The following is a 23,809-nucleotide window of genomic DNA, read 5'->3' as shown; positions in this document are numbered from 1 at the left end:
GTTAAACTGGTTCTGACATTTTAATTTCATATTGTGTAAATGTTTCAATAAAAATTATTTACCCTCTTTATCCATCATTTAACCTTTTGTTAAATACGAAGAACTTCTGTACCTTTAATTAAATAAATATGTCATTTTAAAATCCTTATCTAGGGAAGACACACTGTCCTTGCTCATGATTAGACTTAATTAAAGAATAATTTCTTCATTTAACAACAGTGCTGCTTTGAACATACTTCATTTTCTTTTCTTCCCCACCTTTTTACAGCTTATCACACCAAACAAAAATTATCTTAATAGTAAACAATAATTTTAAATTTTTATTAGGTTTTTATTTATCAAAGAAATTTCATCTTTCTGATTAAATTTTAATTGCTTCTTAATCTAAATATTGTTAAATAATTACGTGTAAAAAGGGCTTGAAACATCTATATGGCTATGCAGTTGTTCCTCACCACTTCGCTCTTTGACGTTCGTGGCTTCACTCTATGGCGGTTTTTGCAAATATAGTAGTATATAAATAAAGAATCCTACTTCGTGAAAATTCATTTACAGTGGTAGAGTATGGAACTGATTAACCGTGATAAATGAGGGCCAACTGTATATGGATGTATACAGTGATTATTATAATACGCTTGATACATCAAGGCCTGAATATTTCTCCTGAAGTGTTTCCTTTATCTCCAATTTGTTAATTTTCTTCTCCTTTCCCTCAACTTCCTTCCTCTGCTTTCTATGCTCTCTCTTATTCTTTTTTTTTGGGGGGGTGGGGTACATGTCCCTAGCAGGAACGGAACCAGGACGGGTCCGCAAGCCGATGCTCCAACCGCTGAGCTAAACTGGCCAGGGCGTCTCTTTTATTCTTGATGTTAACTGTTTTCCTTTGATTTCCCTAGTTATATAACATATCATGGTGCTAGGTCTGAAACTCATAAAACATTTGATGTAGCTTTTAAAAATGTTTTATATAAGAAGATGTAGGCATTTCCTGCCAAAATGTCTTTCATATATATACCCAGGTATCTAACTGAGGAGGAAAGAATGAAAAATTAGTAATATATATAATAACATATAAATATCTTATTATATATTATATATAGTATATATCAGAAAGAATAAACATTTTATTTTGGTGTTTTTATTTCTTCTCCCCACAATTTTTGTTGATCCTATCTTTAAAATTAAATTCATTAAAGTATTTTATACTTTTTGAAGTATAATCAGAAACTCAAATCCCAAGTATTTCATTTATTTTATAATTCTTTTTCTACTATGTGTAAAGATATTTCTTAATCAAAACTCATAACGAGTGTTTAAATAATGGTTGAATAAATGGAAATTGATGGTTCTTTTGCTGTAGGGTGCATCTTCAAAGACCAGTATTACATCATGGCCCGGCCGATGTGGCTCAGTGGATTGAGCGTTGTCCCATGGACTGAGAGGTCCCAGTTGATTCCTGGTCAGGGTACATGCCCGTGTTGCGGGCTTGATCCCCAGTGGGGGGCATGCGGGAGGTAGCTAATTGATATTTATCTCTCACATTGATGTTTCTATCTCTCCCGTCCTCTTAAAAAAAACAATAAAAACATTTAAAAAAAAAACAAACACAATATTACAAGATGCTAATGCTAACAAGAAACATTCTAGAACCAGTAAAAGTGATATAGAGAATTAACACTCACTTCATATGGAGCTCTTCAACATGAAGAACATAAAACCTGCTTTCCAGATAACTAATCAGCAACAGATTTTGCTTGATATAATGGCATAAAGAATCATACTGTGGAATCTGTTGGAGACTATAACAGTCAAGCGATGTTGGAAAAATACTGCAGTTTATTTTCTCTTAGCTTTATAATTCTAAAATACCATGTCTCTCATTTTTCTATGTACACTTTTAGTCTTGCTAGAAAAAACTAAAATAATAACCTAAGTGATATTGTATGCATTTTTAAGACATCATAAATTGAATTATAGTTTAGAGATTATTTCTAAAATTTTTCTTAAGATTTTCATTTTACGTTGTAAGTATTAACTAACCAGTCACTAAGGATTTATATCAAATAAAGGTAAATGGGTCTTTTGTACATGGGTTTGGTGACAGTTTTATTCTACATGTCTTTGTTTCAATTCCAGTTGTTAATTTTACACTCAATAACTAGACATACATATGGCCTCCAGATAAATGACTATTCTGTATGGCTATGGTTGAAAACACACTTAAAGTACTCTTATAATCAGTATCCCAAGATGATAATTATGTCACATCAGCATCACTTACAAGTTAGTCTGTCATTCTCACAAAGTTTGTTTAAATATCATGCATGAGCTACCATGTATTAATATTAATTAATGTTCTAAAGAGGTTCAACTGCTCCTTAATACAATGAATTCATACCACTGATAAATCATTTTTATGTAGATTATTTTTATTGAAGGACACATTAGTGGGCAATAGAAATGATAATAAAAGATAGTTTAGATAATAAGCACAAGCAAATATAGAAAAAGAAGAAATGCCTGTCATTCAACCTAACGTAGCTTTCTGTAATTGGTTTTAATATTAGAACTATCACTTTATACAAGTTCTAGTTTTATACAGTGAGAGTCAAATTCATCATATTTAAATTTCATAATTTGCACATTTGTCCACTTGTAATAATTTCACAATATACAGAAGAAACCAGAACTATACATACACAGGCACTCATAAGCACACACATAATGAGGAAGCCAGGTAGGTACAACTTTGATTACAAACATATTCTTCGAGGAATTGTACTCGCTGTTCTCAATTTTAATGAGCTTTGCAAGGGAACAAGCCGCCAGCTAAGTCCATACTGTATTTTCTGAATAGTTTACTCATGCAGACAGTTATAATTCAATGACACTGCTTGATGTGATCTTCTGTATCAGGTTCTATTTTCCTTAGCTGGATGTTCTTCAGCAACAGTCTAATAACTTAATACATAATTCGACACTGATTAACATAAACTGGAACTCTCTATGCTATCATCTTTACAATATTGTGCATTGTGCAATTTTACCTGAAGCACTGATGCAATTATACAGACTTTGGTTCAGTGAAGCAAAATTTAGGAACTAGGGAGTTTTTTTCTTGGAACTTACTAAAATTATAAAATTATTTTTTATAAATCCTTTTCTCATTTATACAAAGGTATAATGATGCATTTTCTAGGTAGAAAGGTAAGATTGAGCTGTGCATGTATGTATGAGGCATACAGACGTGTATGTGTGTGTGTGCTAGTTTAATTATAATGTCTGTAGAGCAAGTAAACTCCCTTGGGCTTTCTTTTGATCATCATTATTGTACCCATATCACCTAGAAAAGTGTGTGGCATACAAAAATAAAGCTCAATACATATTTTTAAATAAATAAATTAGTTTGAATAAATTGCCCCATTGGATTTTGATCTCATGTGAAATAAGTATCATGAGAACATGATTCCATTTTTGTTGTTGGTACTTTTGTATTTTTTTCTCATCATACTGTGAGATTTTCTCTTTATCTAGGAATGTATACATTTCACTAGAATGAGTCTTAGTGTGTGTCATTTATATTTTTAATTTTGTTATGCCACTCAGTGAACTCTTTTCAAGTTTCTTATGCACAGGGAATTTTTCAATTGATATTTACCTTTTAAAGCAATTTCTACTTTCTCTCTATTAGTTTTAGACTTTACATTAGATTAATATTAAACTTCTGGATTTATCACCCCTGTATTGTAACATTTTATTCTTAAAATATTCATTGGCATCACTTTAGAAATGAATCAGAATCAGAGCCTGAAGATATGCAGAATCCATTAGACTGACATTTAAATGTTCTATATAGCAAAATAAATGCAAACACTAACTGAAGCAATAACAAAAGGTAGCTACAATTTTATTAAAGTTTGTAGATTTCTATTGGTATAGATGCATTACTTAAGGTAACAAGGTACTTAATGTATAACTTAAACCCTAAAGATGTGAGCTTAATAACTGTCACATTTTAAGTTTCAGATTTCTGTCTGTAATGACTAAAAATACTGTTCAATGTGTCTCATGATAATTTCAGATTAGACTCCTGACATGTGCCAGTTTTATCATTATAAATTTCCAATCAAATGAAAAGAAAACTCTCACAATTTGCCTAGTAAATAAGAGAAATTCATATGGGAAGATAAAATTGAACTCTAGAATATTTAGTAACAATTATAAAAATTATTTATAACTTCTAGTAACTATAGTTAATAACACTATGATTTTGAATTAAATGTTACTAATCTTATTACTCAGGTATATTTTTTAAAACCTTAAGAATCACTGTATTTAAACCTATTTGTTATAATTTAAGAGATAATAAAATCTATATTTTATTAATCCTTACCTGAGGATTTATAATTTTTTCCCATTGATTTTTAGAGAGAGTGGAAGGGAGGGAGAGAGGGTGAGAAAGAGAGAAACATCAATGTGAGAGAGACACACTAACTGCAGCCTCCCACTGGTCCCCCCGTGGGGCCCTACCCTTTGGTGTGAAGGCTGATGCTCCAGCCACCAAGTCACACCAGCAAGGGCTAAAATCTATATTTTAGATGCAGCTTAAAACTTAAAAAGATAATTTAATTAGTGAAATTGTAAAATATTCCTTCAAATATTAGATATTTTACATAAAATAAATATTATAAGTTGATTATAGAAATGATATTTTTGAATTGATGATTTTAATAATCAAATATTTGTTTTAAATCACAGTATGTCTTTGTATTCTTTCCTGTATCCAAAATCTACCTTTAAGAATGTTGAAACAGAATACCTCTTAATGATAACATTCATCTTTTTGTCTTTTTATGCTGCATTCTGTAAGAATCATTTGTCTTAATGTTTTGTTTTCTATTTTGGTCTTTAGTGATCTGTTTAGCTATTTAGCGCTTTAGTTGTTGATGTTATCAATCACATTCATTCACTTGTATGTTTATTTTAAAAAATGCTCTTGAATATTTCAGAAGATATGACTTGTAACTAAATTTTTTGTATTTCCATTAATTCAGTTTCTTCATTGTTTGGTCCTTGCTAGTTAGAACCTTATCAGCTAGTTCACATCTTTATCCTCAGAGCCTACAATAGTGACTGGCCAGTCCATGGTAGGTAGTCAATCAACATTGTTAAGTAAAGGGACATTTGTGTATTCTAAATGCATTCCACAGGAAATATTCTGCAAATTAAAAAAAAATATTAGTTGTTCATACATATTTATAAATTTATGTCTGCATAGATCAATAGTTGTAACTCTAGTCTGTTTCCTTAAATCTGTTTGAAGATTTCTTGTTAGCTTGGCATGAATAAAGATTCTAAGGAAAATATCTGTTTTGCAGTGAGCAGGCAGTGGAGTGGGTAAAAGTGTTGTTCGTGAGGTCAGTTTAGTTGTACAGAGAACTTAGTCAAGTGGTTCTTGTCTACTCTGCAATCAGAAATCTCTAGGAGTGTTGCTCTTCTTCCTCTGTGCCCCTAATTTCCACACTAAGGGATATCTCTGTTAGTTATCTATTATGTTTAGGTAAGTTTTCATGGATGTTCTGAGATTTACAGATATCAAAGTAAGTAAATACTTGATATGTTGGATGCATAGTCGAGCTATAATAATGGACTAAATTCAATATGATAATTTTGAGATTAAATTTATAAATTTGCTTTTATTTCAAAGGTTAGCCTACAAGTGGGAGACTTGACACACACATAAGAAAGTTCACCAACTTCCGGTCAAGATGGCGGCGTAGGTAAACGCGGTATCGCGTCCTCCCACAACCACATCAAAGTTACAACTAAACTACAGAACAACCAACATTCAAAACCGCCTGAAATCAAGCTGAATGGAAGTCGTACAACTACGGAACTAAGGAAAAAAAAAAAAAAAGCAGCTACATCCAGACCGGTAGGAGGGGCGGCGGCGCGAGGGGGGGCGGCAGCGCAGCGGCGGAGCGCGCAGCAGCGAGACGGGCTGGTCCCACACCCAAGCGTGGTGGATAAAAATCAGGAGGATCCCGCGGCTGGGAAGGTCCTTCCTGAGGACTGAGGGGTCCCCGTCCCACACCAGGTGTCCCATTCAGGGTTCCAGTGCCAGGAAGAGAAGTCCCCATAACTTCTGGCTGGAAAATGCAGCGGAAACTGAGGCTCAGGGAAGCTGAAGCGGCTGGAGCCCCAGGCAGCTCCTTAAAGTGCCCGCGCACGGACTTATCGGACTCTCTCCCTCTAAGCTCGGAGGGGAGGCAGCTCGAGGGGCACCAGAAACACACAGGGAAGAACTGAGCTATTTGGCACTGGAGCGAGAGCTGGAGAGGGGGCTTCCTCGGGTACAAACGTGCTGTCAGAGGCCTTTGTTCCTTTGGTGAGCCCTTCCCAGGGGCGGCAGACAGAAGCCATATCTGGGACTCCAGCAACCTGGCTCACACTCGTAGCCCCGCCCTGCTGACTCCCTGAGGCCCCGCCCCGCCCCACACAACTTTCAAGCTGTTGCCACTTGCTTAACCATAGGATTGGCCGGTCTTGGATCCTGCTTCAGGTTTTTCCTAAATTCTTTCAAACGAGCAGCACCGGGTCTCAGCTAGCCCCATACCTCTCATTAAGTAATACACAGAAACAAACACAGGGAGGCAGCCAAAATGAGGAGACAAAGAAACAGGTCCCAAATGAAAGAACAGAACAAAACCCCAATAAAAGAACTAAGCGAAAGGGAGATAAGCAACCTAACAGATACTGAGTTCAAAATACTGCTTATAAGGATGCTCAATGAACTTAGTGAGAACCTCAGTGAACTTAGGGAGGGCATCAAGAGCATAAAAAAGTACCAGTTAGAAATCATGGATACACAGTTAGAATTAAAGGAGGCACTAACTGAAATAAAGAATAATTTACACAGCTTCAATAATAGAGTATGTAGATCCAAGGAGCAAACCATCGATTTGGAATATAAGGAAGCAAAAAATCCCCAATCAGAAGAGCAAAAAGAAAAAAGAATCCAAAAAAATGAGGATAGAGTAAGGAGCCTCTGGGATAACTTCAAGCGTGCCAACATTCGCATCTTGAGGGTGCCCGAAGGAGAAGAGAGAGAACAAGAAATCGAAAACCTGTTTGAAACAATAATGGCAGAAAACTTTTCTAACTTGGTGAAGGAAACAGACATACAAGTCCAGGAAGCACAGAGAGTCCCAAACAAGATGAACCCCAAGAGGCCCACACCAAGACACATCATCATCAAAATGCAAAAGGTTCAAGACAAAGAGAGAATCTTAAAAGCAGCAAGAGAAAGGCAGCTAGTTACCTACAAGGGAGTACCCATTAGGCTGTCAGCTGATTTCTCAAAAGAAACTTTGCAGGCCAGAAGGGAGTGGCAAGAAATATTCAGAGTGATGAAAACCAAGAACCTACAACCAAAATTACTCTATCCTGCAAACCTGTCATTTAGAATCGATGGACATACAAAAACTTTCCCAGACAAGAAAAAGTTAAAGGAGTTCATCACCACCAAACCGTTATTTTATGAAATGATGAAGGGTCTTTTTGAAGAAAAAGATAAAATGTATGAACAAACAAAATGGCAATGAATACATATCTATCAACAATGGAATCTACAAACAAAATGAACAGGAAGAACAGAAACATTCTCATAGATACAGAGAACATTTTATTGGTTGCCAGTTGGGAAGGGGGTTGGGGGAATGGGTGAAAAAGGTGAAGGGATTAAGAAGCACAAACTCATTGCTAGACTGACAAACCTCAAAGGGAAAGGGGTTGGGGGGGTGGGAAGAAATAAACCAAAGAACTTATATGCATAACCAATGGACACAGACAATAGTGTGGGAAAAGGTGGGAGGGGGGCGGGAGTGGGGAGGAGGGGGTCAATGGGGGAAAAATGTGGAACATCTGTAATACATTTTACATCCAACAATAAAGATTTGGAAAAAAAAGAAAGTTCACCAAAAAAACCCCTCCAGGTTGGCGCTGACAGACTGGTCACATACCCACGTGTGGCAGATAAAAAGTGGGAGGGACATCTTGGCTGGGAAGGTCTTCCTGAGGAGTGAGGAGTCCCCATCCCACACCAGGAACCCAGTGCAGGGTTCCAGTGCCAGGAAGAGAATCCCCATAATTTCTGGCTGGAAAAACCAGTGGTAACTGAGGCTGAGGGAGGCTGAGGCTGAGGGAGCCCCAGGCAGCTCCTCTTAAAGGGCCCACACATGAAATTACTCAGACTTGCTCCCTCTAAGCTCAGAGGGGAGGCAGCTTGAGAGGCATCAGAGACATACAGGGAAGAACTGAGCTGTTTGGCCTTGGGACAAGGGCTGGAGAGGTGGCTTTCTCCTGGGTAGACATGCTGGTGGAGGCTGATGTTCCTTAGGTGAGCCTTTCCTTGGGACAGCAGACAGGTGCCATATCTGGGACTCCAGCAAACTGGGCCTACCCTGGTGATTTCCTAAGGCCCTGTTCCACCTCACTTTCAGGATCACCCAAGCTGTTTTTAAAGGCTTTACCATAGGATTGGTCTGTCTTATATCCTGCTTCAGAGTTTCCTAAAATCTCCCAAACATATAGCATCTGGTTTCATACCTCTTGTTAAGTGGCCCCAGGCCTGGTACTAGAAGCAGCCATCTGAAGATCACTTTGTAGCTTATGCTGGGTGGATCCAGATAGAGCACAGGCAGTGGCTGACCTTTCCCCAGAGCCGGCATACCCAGTGGACAGCTTCAGACAACATCAAAACACCACCACCCAAACACCTCCACAAGTGATACATTCAATGAGCGGACTCAGTGGGTACCAGAGCCCTGATGAAGTAAGTCTTGCTCTGTGTGGCAGGCCCCTGCACAGCTGATCCTCCAAGGTAGTCAGAGGCCAGTGGCTAGTGAGCACAGCCAGTCCTTGCAGCTGATCAGCCTGAATAAATCCCTCCTATTGACATGCCAACAGCAATCAAGATTCATAGCAACTCTACCTAATACATAGAAACTATCACAGGGAAGCAGCCAAAATGAGGAGACAAAGAAACATGTCCCAAATGAAAGAAAAGAACAAAACTCCAGAAAAAGAATTAAACAAAATGGAGATAGGCAATCAGTCAGATGCAGAGTTCAAAACACTAGTTATAAGGTTGCTCTAAGAACTTGTTGAGACCTTCAAGGAACTTAAGGAGACCTCCAAGGAACTTAGAACATCAACAACATAAAAAAGGACCAGTCAGAAATGAAGTATTCACTAACTGAAAGAAAGAATAATTTACAGAGAATCAACAGTGGAATAGGTAAAGCCAAAAAGCAAACCATCAATTTGTAATACAAGGAAGCAAAAAACACCCAATCAGAACAGCAAAAAAAAAAAAAAAAAAAGATTCCAAAAAAATGAGGATAGTGTAAGGAGCCTCTGGGACAACCTCAAGCATGCCAACATTTGTATCATAGGGGTGCCAGAAGGAGAAAACAGAGTACAAGAAATTGAAAACCTATTTGAAACATTAATGACAGAAAATTTTCCTAACTTGGTGAAGGAAACAGACATATAAGTCCAGGTAGCAAAGAGAGTCCCAAACAAGATGAACTCCAAGAGGCCCACACCAAGACACATCATTATCAAAATGCCAAAGGTTAAATACAAAGAGAGAATCTTTAAAAAAGTGAGAGAAAAGCAGTCCATTACCTACAAAGGAGTCCCCATAGGCTGTCAGCTGATTTCTCAAAAGAAACTTTGCAGGCCAGAAAGGAGTGGCAAGAGATATTCAAGGTGATGAAAAGCAATGACCTACAACAAAGATTACTCTATCCTGGAAAGCTATCATTTAGAATCAATGGACATATAAAGTTTCCCAGATAAGAAAAAGCTAAAGAAGTTCATCACAACCAAACCAGTATTAAATGAAATGTTGAAGGGTCTTCTTGAAGGAGAAGAACAAAAATACGAACAATAAAATGGCAATTAATACATATCTGTCAAAAATTGAATCTACAAACAAATGAGCAAGCAGAACAGAAACAGACTCATAGATACAGAGAACTTTTTGTTGCTTGCCAGATGGGCAGGTTGGGAGGATAGATGAAAAATATGAAGGAATTAAGAAGCACAAATTGGTTGTTAGACTGATGAACCTCAAAGGGAAAGTGGGAGTGAGGGCAGGAGGAGATAAACCAAAGAATTTCTATGCGTATATGCATAACCAATGGACGCCAACAATAGTGTGGCAAAGGCGAGAGGGGGACAGGATTGGGGAAGCAGGGGTCAATGGGGGAAAAACAGGGGAGCATCTGACAAGATCGGGCACGTTCAGGGTGGTATGGCCATAGACAAGGGGGGACATCTATAATACATTCAATAATAAAGATGAATTAAAAAGAAACAATAAAGAAAAACTCCAGGCTGTACTCATATCAATATCTCTTGCCAAGCTAACAAAATGATATACAACATTTATGCAACATTCCAGGTGTAGACCTAAAATTAAGCTATTATATTCCTATATAATACATTTTGGCCTAACATATTTTCTAATTTTGGAAAGCTAAATCACAGAATATAATAACCAGACTACTGTTATATATATTATAAGAGGAATCAGATGAGTGGGGTTACCAGATATTTATTTTGTAAATTATCTTATTCATTCGGAGTTAAGATGTTAATTATTGAATATTTGAATACTTATCATGGATAAGAAGCAGCCATTCTGTATTAGCTTAGGGAGCAAGAATATGATCAATAAAATAAAACAGAGGTGCTAGATTTTGCACTCAATACAATGAATAATTGTAATAGGAACTAATTCTCTAACAATGGACCCTGTGTGTCTGTCAACAATTGTCTTCTTTAGACAGTTAGTAAATTCTAAATATCTCTATATTAAATTTATATCATCATGATTATAATAATCATTCATAACTTTATTTAAAAAAACATCCAGGATTGGAATTCTTGAATTAAAAATTCCTCTGTTACAGTCTCTGATAACTCAGTCAGGTTTTGAATGTGTCACATAGCTGAAGAAAAGCATGGCATATCCCTGTTGGTCAAAATAGTTCAAGTATGCATGAGCCTTAATGGTATTTCCACTTATATCTGAGCTTGATACTTCCCAATCTGTGTCTGTATTTTGTCCTTTCTTCTCAGTACCTATTTTAGTTTCCATCTTCTTTGTTGGTTCTGTTTCCTTTCATATTTATGACAAATGAACCAATCAAAACACAATTTCACTTTACTCCCACCTAATGGTCCAGCTTTTCCATTGTGCACATCCTTCATCTATCCACATCTAAACCTTTGCCTATCTATCACTCACTTTCCACTTAATATGTTATCACTCCTCTTTGCCCACATTAGTCAAATAATGCAATCAATTTGTTTACAAAACCAACCATGTGGCAGGATGCAACTTTCACATCTTCCTGAAATGAGAGTGATTCATTAGTTCAGATGTTACTAGGAATCAATGCATTGTTCAATTCTCCTTAAAACATCCCATTCATGAAGTTACAAGTATTTATTAGGAACACTCCATCACACAGTCACAGTTCTATATATTGAAGGTAAAGCAGTGTATGAGGCAGAAATTCCTTTCTAATTGGGGGACAATGCAGAAAATTGCTCTGTAGATTGTATCATTTGATGAACAAAAGTTTTTTGTTGTTGTATTTGTTTTCTGTTGCCTGTCCAATGTCACAGAGCTTCTCTCTAATGTTGCCTTCTAGGAACTTTATGCACCATTTTCTAAAATGATAAATTGATCTAAGGGATATTTTTAAGAGCAGAAGAAGGAAGGTCTGTCTGTGTGTAGAGCAGAGTGAATAAGAAAAGAGTTGTGTAAAATAAAATCAGGGGTCAGGCAGTTTTAGGCTCTGTAGGCCATGTTAAGAAGTTGTAATTTTCTCTAATTTCAGTGTGATACATAGGAAAGTTTAAAGACAGTGAGTGATATTATTGGATTTATATTTTAAAAGATCAGCTATGTGCTGTGTGGAAAATCAAATTAGAGAGATCAAAATTGAATGAAGGCTAATGATTTAGGAAGCTGTTGAAAGTTTTCAATTGAAATAATTTGGGAGATGTAAATGGAAAGAATTAGGTACAGTCAGAATTTCTTTTGGAGCTAGTATGGACATGATTTGCTGGAGTATTAGACATGGGGACTGATTGAAAGAGAAATAAAAGGTGATTACTATTGATTTGTGTGAGTTTATGTATATATGCACCATTTTCTAAAATGATAAATTGATATTTTGGAATTAAGAATATTGACTTGGCACTCCAATATTATTCCTAGTAGCCAAGATGTGAAAACAAGCTAAGTGCTGATTGACACATTAATGGGTAAAGAAAATATAGAAATATGGTATATATTCACAATGGAATACTATTCAGCCATAAGAGAGAAAATCCTGCAATTTGAGACAATATGGATCTGATGTATTTGGAGATCTAATGTATGGTATGGTAACTATAGTTAATAATACTGTACTGTATACTTGAAATTTGCAAAATGAGTAAATCACCACACACACACACACAAATGGTAATTATGTGAGGTGACAGATATATTTATTATTTTGATAGTAATAATCCTTTCATAATAAGTATGTATATCAAACCACTGTTCACCATAAACATATAAAATTTTTGTCAATTATACCACAATAAAACTGAAAAAATATTTTAAAAATAGCAGAAAATTAAAAATAAATTACTGTCTTGAACATGGTTAAAGCTTGAGAAGACTTATAGCTATCAATGTAGTTAGGTATAGAAATTTACCTTATAGTTAAGCAATCAGTTCGGTATATTAATTTGAATATAGGGCTATATCAATAAATCAATATCATCATTATATAGCTGATAGTTGAAGCCATGTAAATGGATGGGAACATTTAAGAAGGAGAATGTTTACTGAGTATACCATTATGCATTTTAAATGGAATCAAAGTTATAAATTCTTTAATTCATTCTCACCATTCCTCTATCTCAAAATATGGATATAACTTGGATATAGCAAGATTTTTTTTCTCTGTTTCTTTTCAACCAATTCCTTTTCCATGCTTGAGTGTGATACATTCACACATAATTGAAAGGACTACAAAGGGAAGAGAGCATTTGATGATACAGGATGGATCACAAAGAACAAGGACATTTCGCCTCAAGTGTCATGGAACAAACTATTAAGAAAAAGTAATTAATACACATTTTTAAAAATCCTGTAGCAGAATATAATAAATAATATAAAAGGCAAAAATTCACTAGTGAAAATATGGTGGAAACAGTTACTAACTTTTAAAATAAGAAACAGTATAATGCATCAATAACTGAGAAAAGTGAACATAAATAGACAAGATAGAAAAGGCTATTAGCCCATCCAGTATGGCTCAGTGGTTGAGTGTTGACCCAGGCACCAAGAGGTCGCTGGTTTGATTCCCCATCAGGGCACATGTCCAGGTTGTGGGCCAAAGCCCCAGTGAGGGGCATGCAGGAGGCGATGTCCTCTCTCGATGTTTCTCTCTCCCTCTTCCTTCCTCTCTCTCTAAAATAAAAAAAATAAATAATAAAAAAAAACACTTTAAAGAAAAGAAAAGGCTATTAAACAGATAGATAGGAAAGTTCAATCTCATAAAGATCAGGAAATTTAAATTCAAAGAACACAGATGAACAAAGTAACTTTTGACTCTATTTAGCAAATGATTTTTTTTTTTTTTTTTTTTTTTTTTTTATATCCAAGCTTATTTATTTCTTGCTCTTAGAAAATATTTTAGAGGTAGAGCTCTCAGAGAGGGCAGCCTACATCTCTTGGCAATCTGTTTCTGGTATTTTTCTTTGACCTTCTCCATTCTCTTAGCAAAAATTTAGTATATTCTGCAACCTCTTCCTTATTTTTCTTAGTATGTTGTTTCTTCCAAGCAACACACCAGCATTTGTGTTCCAGAATGGGTGGAGTAACGATGCTGAATCTCAGATGCTTTGTTCAGGGGCTTTCTCACAACATACTAGCAGATATCATCTTTAGAGAGATTGAAAAGTTTACTAATTCTGCTAGCTCTTTTGGGCCCCAGGTGCAGTAGTATCAGTGAGACCTGAAATATCTTTCTCCCCTTTTTTACCGTGACCAAGCAGAGAACACTGTGATTGGCATAGACAATGCAACCCCGAACAGATCTAAGCTTTGTATCTCCAGACTTCCTTGGTCTATAACAGGGATACCCCTTACTCAGTAGCTGGTGGAGATGGTCATGGGTCAAGACACCCTGCTTCATAATGAAACCTTGTTTGTTGTTCCCACCACGAATTCGAACTACCTACTCTTCTATTCTTTATCCAGGGTGTCACAGGTTCTGTGACCATACACTCTAATAAAAGGTACAAAGTTTGTTTTTACCATTTACTTCAATGAGTTTCTGGCAGCCGGAAGCCGGGAGAGAGGTGTGCAGCCTCATCCTGAAGCAGCTGACCACCTCGGAGCATTACAAATAGTTTTAAAAATTATAACAACACTTGCAAACTGAGAGAAAATGGGCTCATTTGTGTATTGTTCACAACAGTTCAAACAGACACAAACTTTCTTATTGGAAAATCATCTAAAATGTTTAACATCTACATTAATTTGTCCCATTGATTTTGCTTTCACTGATTTGAAGATAGTTTCCAAAAATATTTTATCAGACATGCTATCTAAAACATTATACTAAATATTTTGAAATCATGAAATGATAAATAATGAATTTGCCATGTTTTAATAACATGTTAAGGTACTTACAACAGTAAGTGAAAATTCCCCAGCAGTATGTGTCATCCATACAAAAGCATTTGTAAGGCAGAAAAACCAAAATTAAATTATTCTAAGGTCTAAAATTGGAAATGGGACTTTTGAGACCTGACTGTAAAATTTTATTAGTCTTTCTGTTTTCCATTAAAAAGTATTAGCATATATTTAATCATTCTTCTTAAATTGATAAAAATTAATGCTTTAACTATTAATAGTAGATATGAGTGTAAATTATAAAAAAATTATTTTATCTTGTATTTTTAGCTTTTTTCCATATTTTTAAAATGATTATATGCTTCTAAATTACAAAAAAATAATATTAATTTTTACTTTTAAATAAAAACATAAAACATTATACTTGTCCCATTAAAGTCTGCATAGTTTTTGGGTAAACACATGGTACATATATTAACAGAAATACTGACAAAATGCATATGGGTGACAATTCAACTGGTATTGAAAAGGGTGACCTAGGAGGATCAGTATAATGTGATGCAGATAAGGTTTGTAGAAGAATTAGCCCATAATGATATGTTTTTTGAATCAGTGTTTGTGACTTTAATTTTCCATTTTTATTCATTTTAGAGTTGCTTTATTTAAATGTTTATTTCAGTGTTCAGTGGCTTCATTCTTCAAAAGTTTACCAATATACAAGATTTCTTTAGAGTAACAAGGGGACTTGCAGGGATTTGTTGAACACAAATGCACTAGTTTAATTTTCAATTCTTATTTCAGAAATATTAGATCAAAAAATTATCTCAAATTTTTTTTTATTGATTAATTTTTGTTACAGATGATTCTCCTTTTCCCCCCCACTGATTCCCCCCTCCCCCTTCCCTCCCTGCCCCTTCCCCAAATTGTTGTCCATGTCCACTGTTCATGCATACATGCATATAAGTTCTGTGGTTCATCCCTCTCCCACCTCCCCACTCCTTAGGGGATTGTCCTCAAACTGTTATGTTCATTATATTCCACAAATCAGTGAGATCATATGAAATTTGTCTTTCTCTGTTTGGCTTGTTTCACTTAGGATGATACTTTCCAGGTCCCTCCATGTAGTCTCAGGGATAAGAGATCTTTCTTTCTTACCGCTGCGTAGTACTCCATTGTGTATATGTACCACAGCTTTTTGATCCATTCGTCCACTGATGGGCACTTGGGCTGTTTCCAGATCTTAGCGATTGTAAATAGTGCTGCTACAAAAATGGGGGTACATATATTCTTTCTCATTGGTGTTTTATGCTTCGTAGGGTATATTCCTAGAAGTGGGATCACTGGGTCAAATGGGAGATCAATTTTTAATTTTTTGAGGTGACCCCATATTGTTTTCCATAGTGGCTGCACCAGTCTGCATTCCCACCAACAGTGTACTAGAGTCCCCTTTTCTCCACACCCTCGCCAACACTTGTTGTTTGATGATTTGTTGATGGCGGCCATTCTGACAGGTGTGAGGTGATACCTCATTGTTGTTTTGATTTGCATCTCTCTGATGATTAGTGATGATGAACATTTCTTCATATGTCTCTTAGCCATTTGTATGTCCTGTTTGGAGAGGTGTCTATTTAGTTCCTCTGCCCATTTTTTAATTGGATTCTTTGTCTTCCTTTTGTGGAGTTGTATGAGCACTCTATATGTATTGGAAATTAACCCCTTATCTGATATATCATTGGCAATTATGCTCTCCCATACAGTGGGTAGCCTTTCCGTTTTGATGATTGTATCTTTCGCTGTGCAGAAGCTTTTGAGTTTGATGTAGTCTCATGTGTTCATTTTCTCCTTTGTTTCTATTGCCTTAGGTGATGTGTCAGTAAAAATTCTGCTGAGTATGATGTCTGAGATTTTGTTGCCCACAGTCTCCTCTAGGATTTTTATGGATTCACGAGTTACATTTAAGTCTTTTATCCATTTTGAGTTTATTTTGGTGTAGGGTGTAAGTTGATGGTCTAGTTTCATTTTTCGGCAAGTAGCTGTCCAATTTTCCCAGCACCATTTATTAAAGAGGCTGTCCTTACTCCACTGTATGCTCTTGCCACCTTTGTCAAATATTAATTGAGCATATTGCCTAGGGTCCATTTCTGGGTTCTCTATTCTGTTCCACTGGTCTATATACCTGTTCTTGTGCCAGTACCAGGCTGTTTTGATTATGGTGGCTTTGTGGTATAACCTGAAATCTGGTATTGTGATCCCTCCAACTTTGTTCTTCCTTTTCAAGATTGCTGTGGCTATTCGAGGCCTTTTTTGGTTCCATATGAACTTTTGAAGTAATTGTTCTAACTCTGTGAAGTATGCCGTTGGTATTTTGATGGGGATTGCATTGAATCTATAGATTGCTTTGGGTAATATGGACATTTTAATGATGTTAATTCTCCCAATCCATGAACAGGGTATGTGCTTCCACTTTTTTACATCTTGCTCTATTTCTTATTTCAAAGACCTATAGTTTTCTGCGAATAGGTCCTTTATTTCTTTGGTTAAGTTTATTCCTAGGTATCTTAATTTTTTGCCGCAATGGTAAATGGGATTGTTTGCTTAGTTTCTCTTTCTGTGAGTTCATCATTGGTGTATAAGAATGCCATCGATTTCTTGACGTTAATTTTGTATCCTGCTACTTTGCCAAATTCATTTATTAAGTCTACTAAGCTTTTGGTGGAGTCTTTGGGGTTTTCTATGTACAGTATCATGTCATCTGCAAATAATGACAATTTCACTTCCTCCTTTTCTATTTGGATACCTTTTATTTTTTCTTCCTGTCTGATTGCTGTGGCTAAGACTTCCAGTACTATGTTAAATAGGAGTGGCGAAAGTGGGCATCCTTGCCTTGTTCCTGTTCTTAAGGGAAATGCTTTTAGTTTTTGCCCATTGAGTATGATGTTGGCTGTAGGTCTTTCATATATGGCCTTTATTATGTCTAGGTATGATCCCTCAACTCCCACACTGCTGAGCGTTTTTATCAGAAATGGATGCTGGATTTTGTCGAAGGCTTTTTCAGCATCTATTGATATGATCATGTGGTTTTTATTCTTCAATTTATTTATGTGGTGTATCACATTTATGGATTTGCGAATATTGTACCAGCCTTGCATCCCTGGGATGAATCCCACCTGGTCATGGTGGATAATTTTTCTGGTGTATTGCTGGATTCGATTTGCTAGTATTTTGTTCAGGATTTTGGCATCTATGTTCATCAGGGATGTTGGCCTGTAGTTTTCTTTCTTTGTTGTGTTTTTTTCTGGTTTTGGAATTAGAGTTATGCTGGCTTCATAAAACGAGTTTGGAAGTCTTCCTTCTTCTTGAATTTTTTGAAATAGTTTGAGGAGAATGGGTATTAGTTCTTCTTTGAATGTTCGGTAAAACTCCCCTGTGAAGCCATCCGGGCCTGGGCTTTTGTTTGCTGGAAGAGTCTTGATTACATCTTCAATTTCTTCTGTTGTTATTGGTCTGTTCAAGTTTTCTATCTCTTCCTGATCCAGTTTTGGGAGACTATGTGTTTCTAGAAATTTGTCCATTTCGCTTAGATTTTCGAATTTGTTGCCGTATAATTTTTCATAGTACTTGTTATGGATCTTTTGTATTTCTATGGTGTCAGTTGTTATTTCTCCTCTTTCATTTCTGATTTTATGTATTTGGGTTCTCTCTCTTTGTTTCTTGGTGAGTCTAGCTAAGGGTCCATCAATCTTGTTTATCTTTTCGAAAAACGAACTCTTTGTTTTATTGATCCTCTGGATTGTTTTTTTGGTCTCTATGTCGTTTATTTCTGCTCTGATCCTTACTATTTCCTTTCTTCTACTTGCTCTGGGGTTTTCTTTTTGTTTACTCTCTAGTTCTTTAAGTTGTGAGGTTAGGTAGTCTATTAGAGATTTTTCTTCTTTTTTGAGGTAGGCCTGTAGTGCTATGAACTTCCCTCTCAGAACTGCTTTTGCTGCATCCCATAGATTTTGTATTGTTGTGTCCACATTTTCATTGGTTTCCAGGAAGTTTTTGATTTCTTCCTTGATTTCCTCGGTGACCCATTCATTGTTTAATAACATGCTATTTAGCTTCCAGGTGTTAAGATGTCTTTGTATGTTCTTCTTGCAATTGATTTCTAGTTTCATACCATTGTGGTCTGAGAAGATGCTTGTTATAATTTCAATCTTCTTGAACTTGTAGAGACTTAGTTTGTACCCTAACATGTGGTCTATCTTTGAGAATGTTCCATGTGCACTTGAGAAGAGTGTGAATTCTGTAGTTTTGGGGTGTAGTTCTCTGTGGATATCTATTAAATCCATTTGGTCTAGTGCTTCATTTAGAGTCTCTGTTTCCTTGCTAATTTTTTGTCTAGAGGATCTATCCAGTGATGTGAGCGGGGTGTTGAAGTCCCCTGCTATGATTGTATTACTATCGATTTCTCCTTTGAAGTCCTCCAATAGTTTTTTAATATATTTTGGTGCTCCTATATTGGGTGCATATATGTTTATCAAGGTTATATTTTCCTGTTGGATAGATCCTTTCAATATTATGTAGTGGGCTTCTTTGTCTCTAGTTATGGCCTTCAATCTGAAGTCTATTTTATCAGATATCAGTATTGCTACCCCAGCTTTTTTTTCTTTTCCATTTGCTTGAAAGATTTTTTTCCATCCCTTCACTTTCAATCTATGAGTCTTTTGTTGTGAGGTGGGTCTCTTGTAAACAGCATATAGATGAGTCTTGCTTTCTTATCCAATCAGCTACTCTGTGTCTTTTTATGGGAGCATTCAGTCCATTTACATTTAAGGTGGTTATTGATATGTACTTATTTATTGCCATTTTTGTTTAGTGTGGTTCTATTTTCCTTCCCATTTCTCCTGGTAATTACAGCAGTCCTTTTAACATTTCTTGCAGTGCTGGTTTGGTGCTAATGTATTCCCTTAGCCTTATTTTGTCTGGGAAGCTCTTTATTTGACCTTCTATTTTGAATGATAGCCTTGCTGGGTAGAGTAGTCTTGGATTCAGATCCTTGTTTTTCATGACCTTGATTACTTCATGCCATTCCCTTCGAGCCTGTAATGTTTCTTGTGAAAAGTCAGCTGAGAGCCTTATGGGGGTTTCTTTGTAGGTAACCTGTTGCTTCTCTCTTGCTGCTTTTAGGATTCTCTCTTTGTCTTTAATTTTTGGCAGTTTGATTACTATGTGTCTTGGTGTCGGCCTGTTTGGGTTCTTCTTACTTGGGGCTCTCTGAGCTTCTTGAACTTGAATGCCTTCTTCCTTCACCAAATTAGGGAAGTTTTCTGTCACTATTTCTTTGAATATATTCTCTAGCCCTCGCTTACTTTCTTCTTCTTCAGGGACTCCTATGATACAAATATTATTACGTTTCCAGTTGTCCCACAATTCTCTTAAGCTCTCTTTCTGTTTTTTAATCTTTTTTTCCTTTTGGTTTTCTGATTGGTTGATTTCTTCTAGCCTGTCTTCTAATTCACTGATCTGGTCCTCAGCTTCCCCTACTCTGCTTTTTAGACCTTCCAGTGTGTTTTTCATTTCTGATGTGTCATTCTTCATTTCTTCCTGTTGGTTTTTCATTTCCAGATGGTTTATTTTCAACAGTTCTATGTCTTTACTCATGTTGCTTATGTCCTTACACATGCTGTTGAGCTTCCGCAACATCATGGCTCTAAATTCTAGTTCTGTTAACTTGCTTAACTGCACCTCATTTATTTCATCTTCTGTAGAGGTCTCTTGAACTTTCATTTGTCGTTTGTTTCTGTTTCTCACCATTTTCGTTATCACAGTCGGCTTTGGAGTCTGCCAAGTTTTCCCAGTGGTTGTTGGTGTTTTGCTGTTTGTGGCTCCCTCTCCTGGGTTTGGATGCTCCAGGGAGGACCCACTTTAATCCCGCTGAGTCCCCTGTTCTCCGGGAGTCTCTGTGGCTCCAGCTGAGAGCTTAGCAGGCTATAGCATTACCAGGGCCCATGCAGGGTGGCAAGGGAGGCGGTGGGAATAATTTCCCGCTGAGTTCCCTGGTCCCGCCTAGTTCCCTGGTCCCGTGGAGTTCCCTGGTCCCACCGAGTTCCCTGGTCCAGCTGAGTTCCCTGGGGCCCTCGAGTCTGTGTGGCTCCAGTGGAGAGTTTAGCTGGCTACAGAGTTCCCAGGGCCCTTGCAGGGTGGCAAGGGAGACGGTAGGATTAACTTCCTGCCGAGTTCCCCGGTCCCGCCGAGTTCCCTGGGGGCCGGGAGTCTGTGCGGCTTCAGCGGAGAGTTTATCCTGCTACAGAGTTCCCAGGGCCATGCACAGTGGGAAGGGAGACGGTAGAATTAACTTCCCGCCGAGTTCCCCGGTCCCGCCGAGTTCCCTGGGGGCTGCGAGTCTGTGCGGCTTCAGCAGAGAGTTTAGCCGGCTACAGAGTTTCCAGGGCCGTGCACGGTGGGAAGGGAGACGGTAGGATTAACTTCCCACCGAGTTCCCCGGTCCCGCCGAGTTCCCTGGGGGCCACGAGTCTGTGCGGCTTCAGCAGAGAGTTGAGCCGGCTACAGAGTTTCCAGGGCCCGTGCACGGTGGGAAGGGAGACGGTAGGATTAACTTCCCGCCGAGTTCCCTGGCCCCTGCCCAGGCCGCTGCGGACCCTGGGCTCTCGGTCCCCTCTCCCGTCCTCGCAAGCCTACCAGGACTGAGTGGGTGTTTCTGGTTAAGTGGTCCTCCAAGATGTCTTTCGGCTGCCCTTTCCTGACGGTTTGGCTTTATTTTTGTTGTAAATCCAGTTTGGTCTTGGGAGACGGTCTGGGTCGCTCCATTCACTTCGCCGCCATTTTTTCTTCCTATCTCAAATTTTATTGTAATTTTTTCCTATTGCTGCTCTTGTTGCCTTTATTTTAATGAAACAGTTATCAAACTTCTCCTCAGAAAGTATATGTTATAAAGTCTAAGTAAATCATAGACCTGTGCATTGCTTATGCTATTTTCAACAAACTTTATTGGGCTATTAAGAGGCCAAAATTATTTAGTTAAAGTGTTTAGGTACAGTTATAGTTAACTTTATTTAAGTGAATTTATAAAGTAGTAGAATTGTTTTTTAAGTGTTATGTATCTATTTGATAAACTTTATGCATTACTTTATTAGAATGTATGTATGGGACATAAAAATAACTTAAATATCATTTTTTAGAAAAGATGTTCTTTGTGATTTTCTTTTTTTAAAAGATTCCTGTTTGTTTTTACAGTAGATGTTATTTATATCTCTGATCAATTTTATACTTGAGTATTTGATATAAGGCCAATAATATAAATTCTAGTTTTGATTATTCTCCTGGGGAGATGTGGTCCATTTTATCATTGGGTGTTTTATGGGCTAATATTCAGGACCAGTCTTTGTAAAATGAAGTCTATCTCTATACTGTTTATTTTGCATCAGGATTAAGTGTGTGTGGGTGTGTTGTTGTCATGGCTGTTATGGTAAATGTGTTTTAGACATATAGTTTTCTTAAGAGTTCAGACAAACAGATGAAGTTAATTATATAACTTTCTTACTATAAAAATAAATAGAAAACATCTTAAGTAGTCAACTAAAATAATTCAGTCAATCAATATAGAGTTTTGACTTACATAATGGAAAATTTTTCTTTTATAAGAAATCAAATTGTTTTATTTGTTATGATTAATGAACTTCTTTGTTTATACATAGAAAATATCTGTTAAGCTCTTTTGGACACCAAAATATTAACTCTCTGTTATAAACTTAGAGAAATCTTCACAACTAACAAATATGGTTCATGTGCAAATAATATTGAATTTATAGGAAACCAAAATATTCTCCTATAAGATAAAATTTATTGTAGAGCTAATCTCTAAGTCACTGATCTGATATTAAAATCTAAATCAATAGCCAAAATTTTTTAGAGAGACTATTGAACATGAAGTATCAACTAATTCATATCTTTGTAGTAAATACCATATTTCTAAGACTTTTCTTCTTTAGTTGACTCAAATCAAGAAAATTAGTGTATAAATGAAACCTAATTAAAGTGATTCAAGCTATTAAATGACTCACAAAAAGAAAAAAATAATGGTACTCTTTAATATAAAAATAAAAAGGAGAAAATTAAAACTATAAAGACTTGATATAGGTATTATGACAATTTTCATAATATTAATTTGATGTATGTCAGAATGCTTAAGAAGAGTTTTTTTCTTTTTTTAAAGAAAGCAGTAACATCTTGGAAAAAATGTTCTATAATTGCTGTTCATTCTTTTAAGTGTTTATCTACTTTTAAATCATAATCATAGAGCTTATGACTATCTCCCTTAAACTGTATCCTCAAGAAAGCTAACAGTGACCTCTTACAAATACAGTGTTTTCACTTTAGGCAGTATCAGAATTGACCCCTTGATAGACTTACCTTATTTCCAAGTTCAGAGAAGCTGGAGTGAAAGCTGATGGGAAATCATGTAATTCTCTCTTCCCCATCCTTATATAATTATTCATATCCACATTCATGTTGACCTGCTCTCTTCCTAACTCAATGCAATTATGTCTTTCTGTCCAAATATTCATCTATGAATTCTCATGTTAGATTCTGAGATTCTCTTCATCAATCACAATTTCTTATTTATCTTTATATCATTGCCATAGACTGCCTGAACCATAGTAAATATGTATTGAATTAATTGAGTTTATTTGATCTTATTATGAGCACAGGTCAGTAGCATTGATACAGTGATTATCAAACTGGTAAAATTCATTTAATAAAGATATGACATACTATAAGCTGAATACACAAAAAGTTACCTTAAAAATTCAAAGCTGTGTGTTAAAGACCTAGGCATAGTTACTATGGCATCATCAACATTCATGACACTATTCTAAACTTTCTAAAGAGTAGGAAAAGTGATAGATATGTATAAAGATATAATTATAAGAATTAAATATAAAGTTTTCTTCTACAAAAACTTTCTATAAAGCTTTACGGGTCACACATAATATTTTATGCTATTCTAATCTTTAATAGCCATCTTCTGGCAAATGGAGACAGTTTTCCATACTTGAGCATGATTTACTTCTTATCTATATAACA

At 36.3% G+C, this 23,809-nt stretch overlaps 1 pseudogene; it reads right to left on the bottom strand.

Annotated features, from left to right (window-relative positions):
• The window catches only part of LOC118642025, a 125,027-nt pseudogene that overhangs the window by 99,767 nt on the left and 1,451 nt on the right, over positions 1-23,809 (bottom strand).

Source organism: Molossus molossus, unplaced genomic scaffold, assembly GCF_014108415.1.
Source record: "Molossus molossus isolate mMolMol1 unplaced genomic scaffold, mMolMol1.p scaffold_m16_p_3, whole genome shotgun sequence".
NCBI classification, from domain to species: Eukaryota; Metazoa; Chordata; class Mammalia; order Chiroptera; family Molossidae; genus Molossus; species Molossus molossus.
Note: the sequence above shows the minus strand (reverse complement) of the source record. Positions and strands in the feature narration are given on the sequence as shown.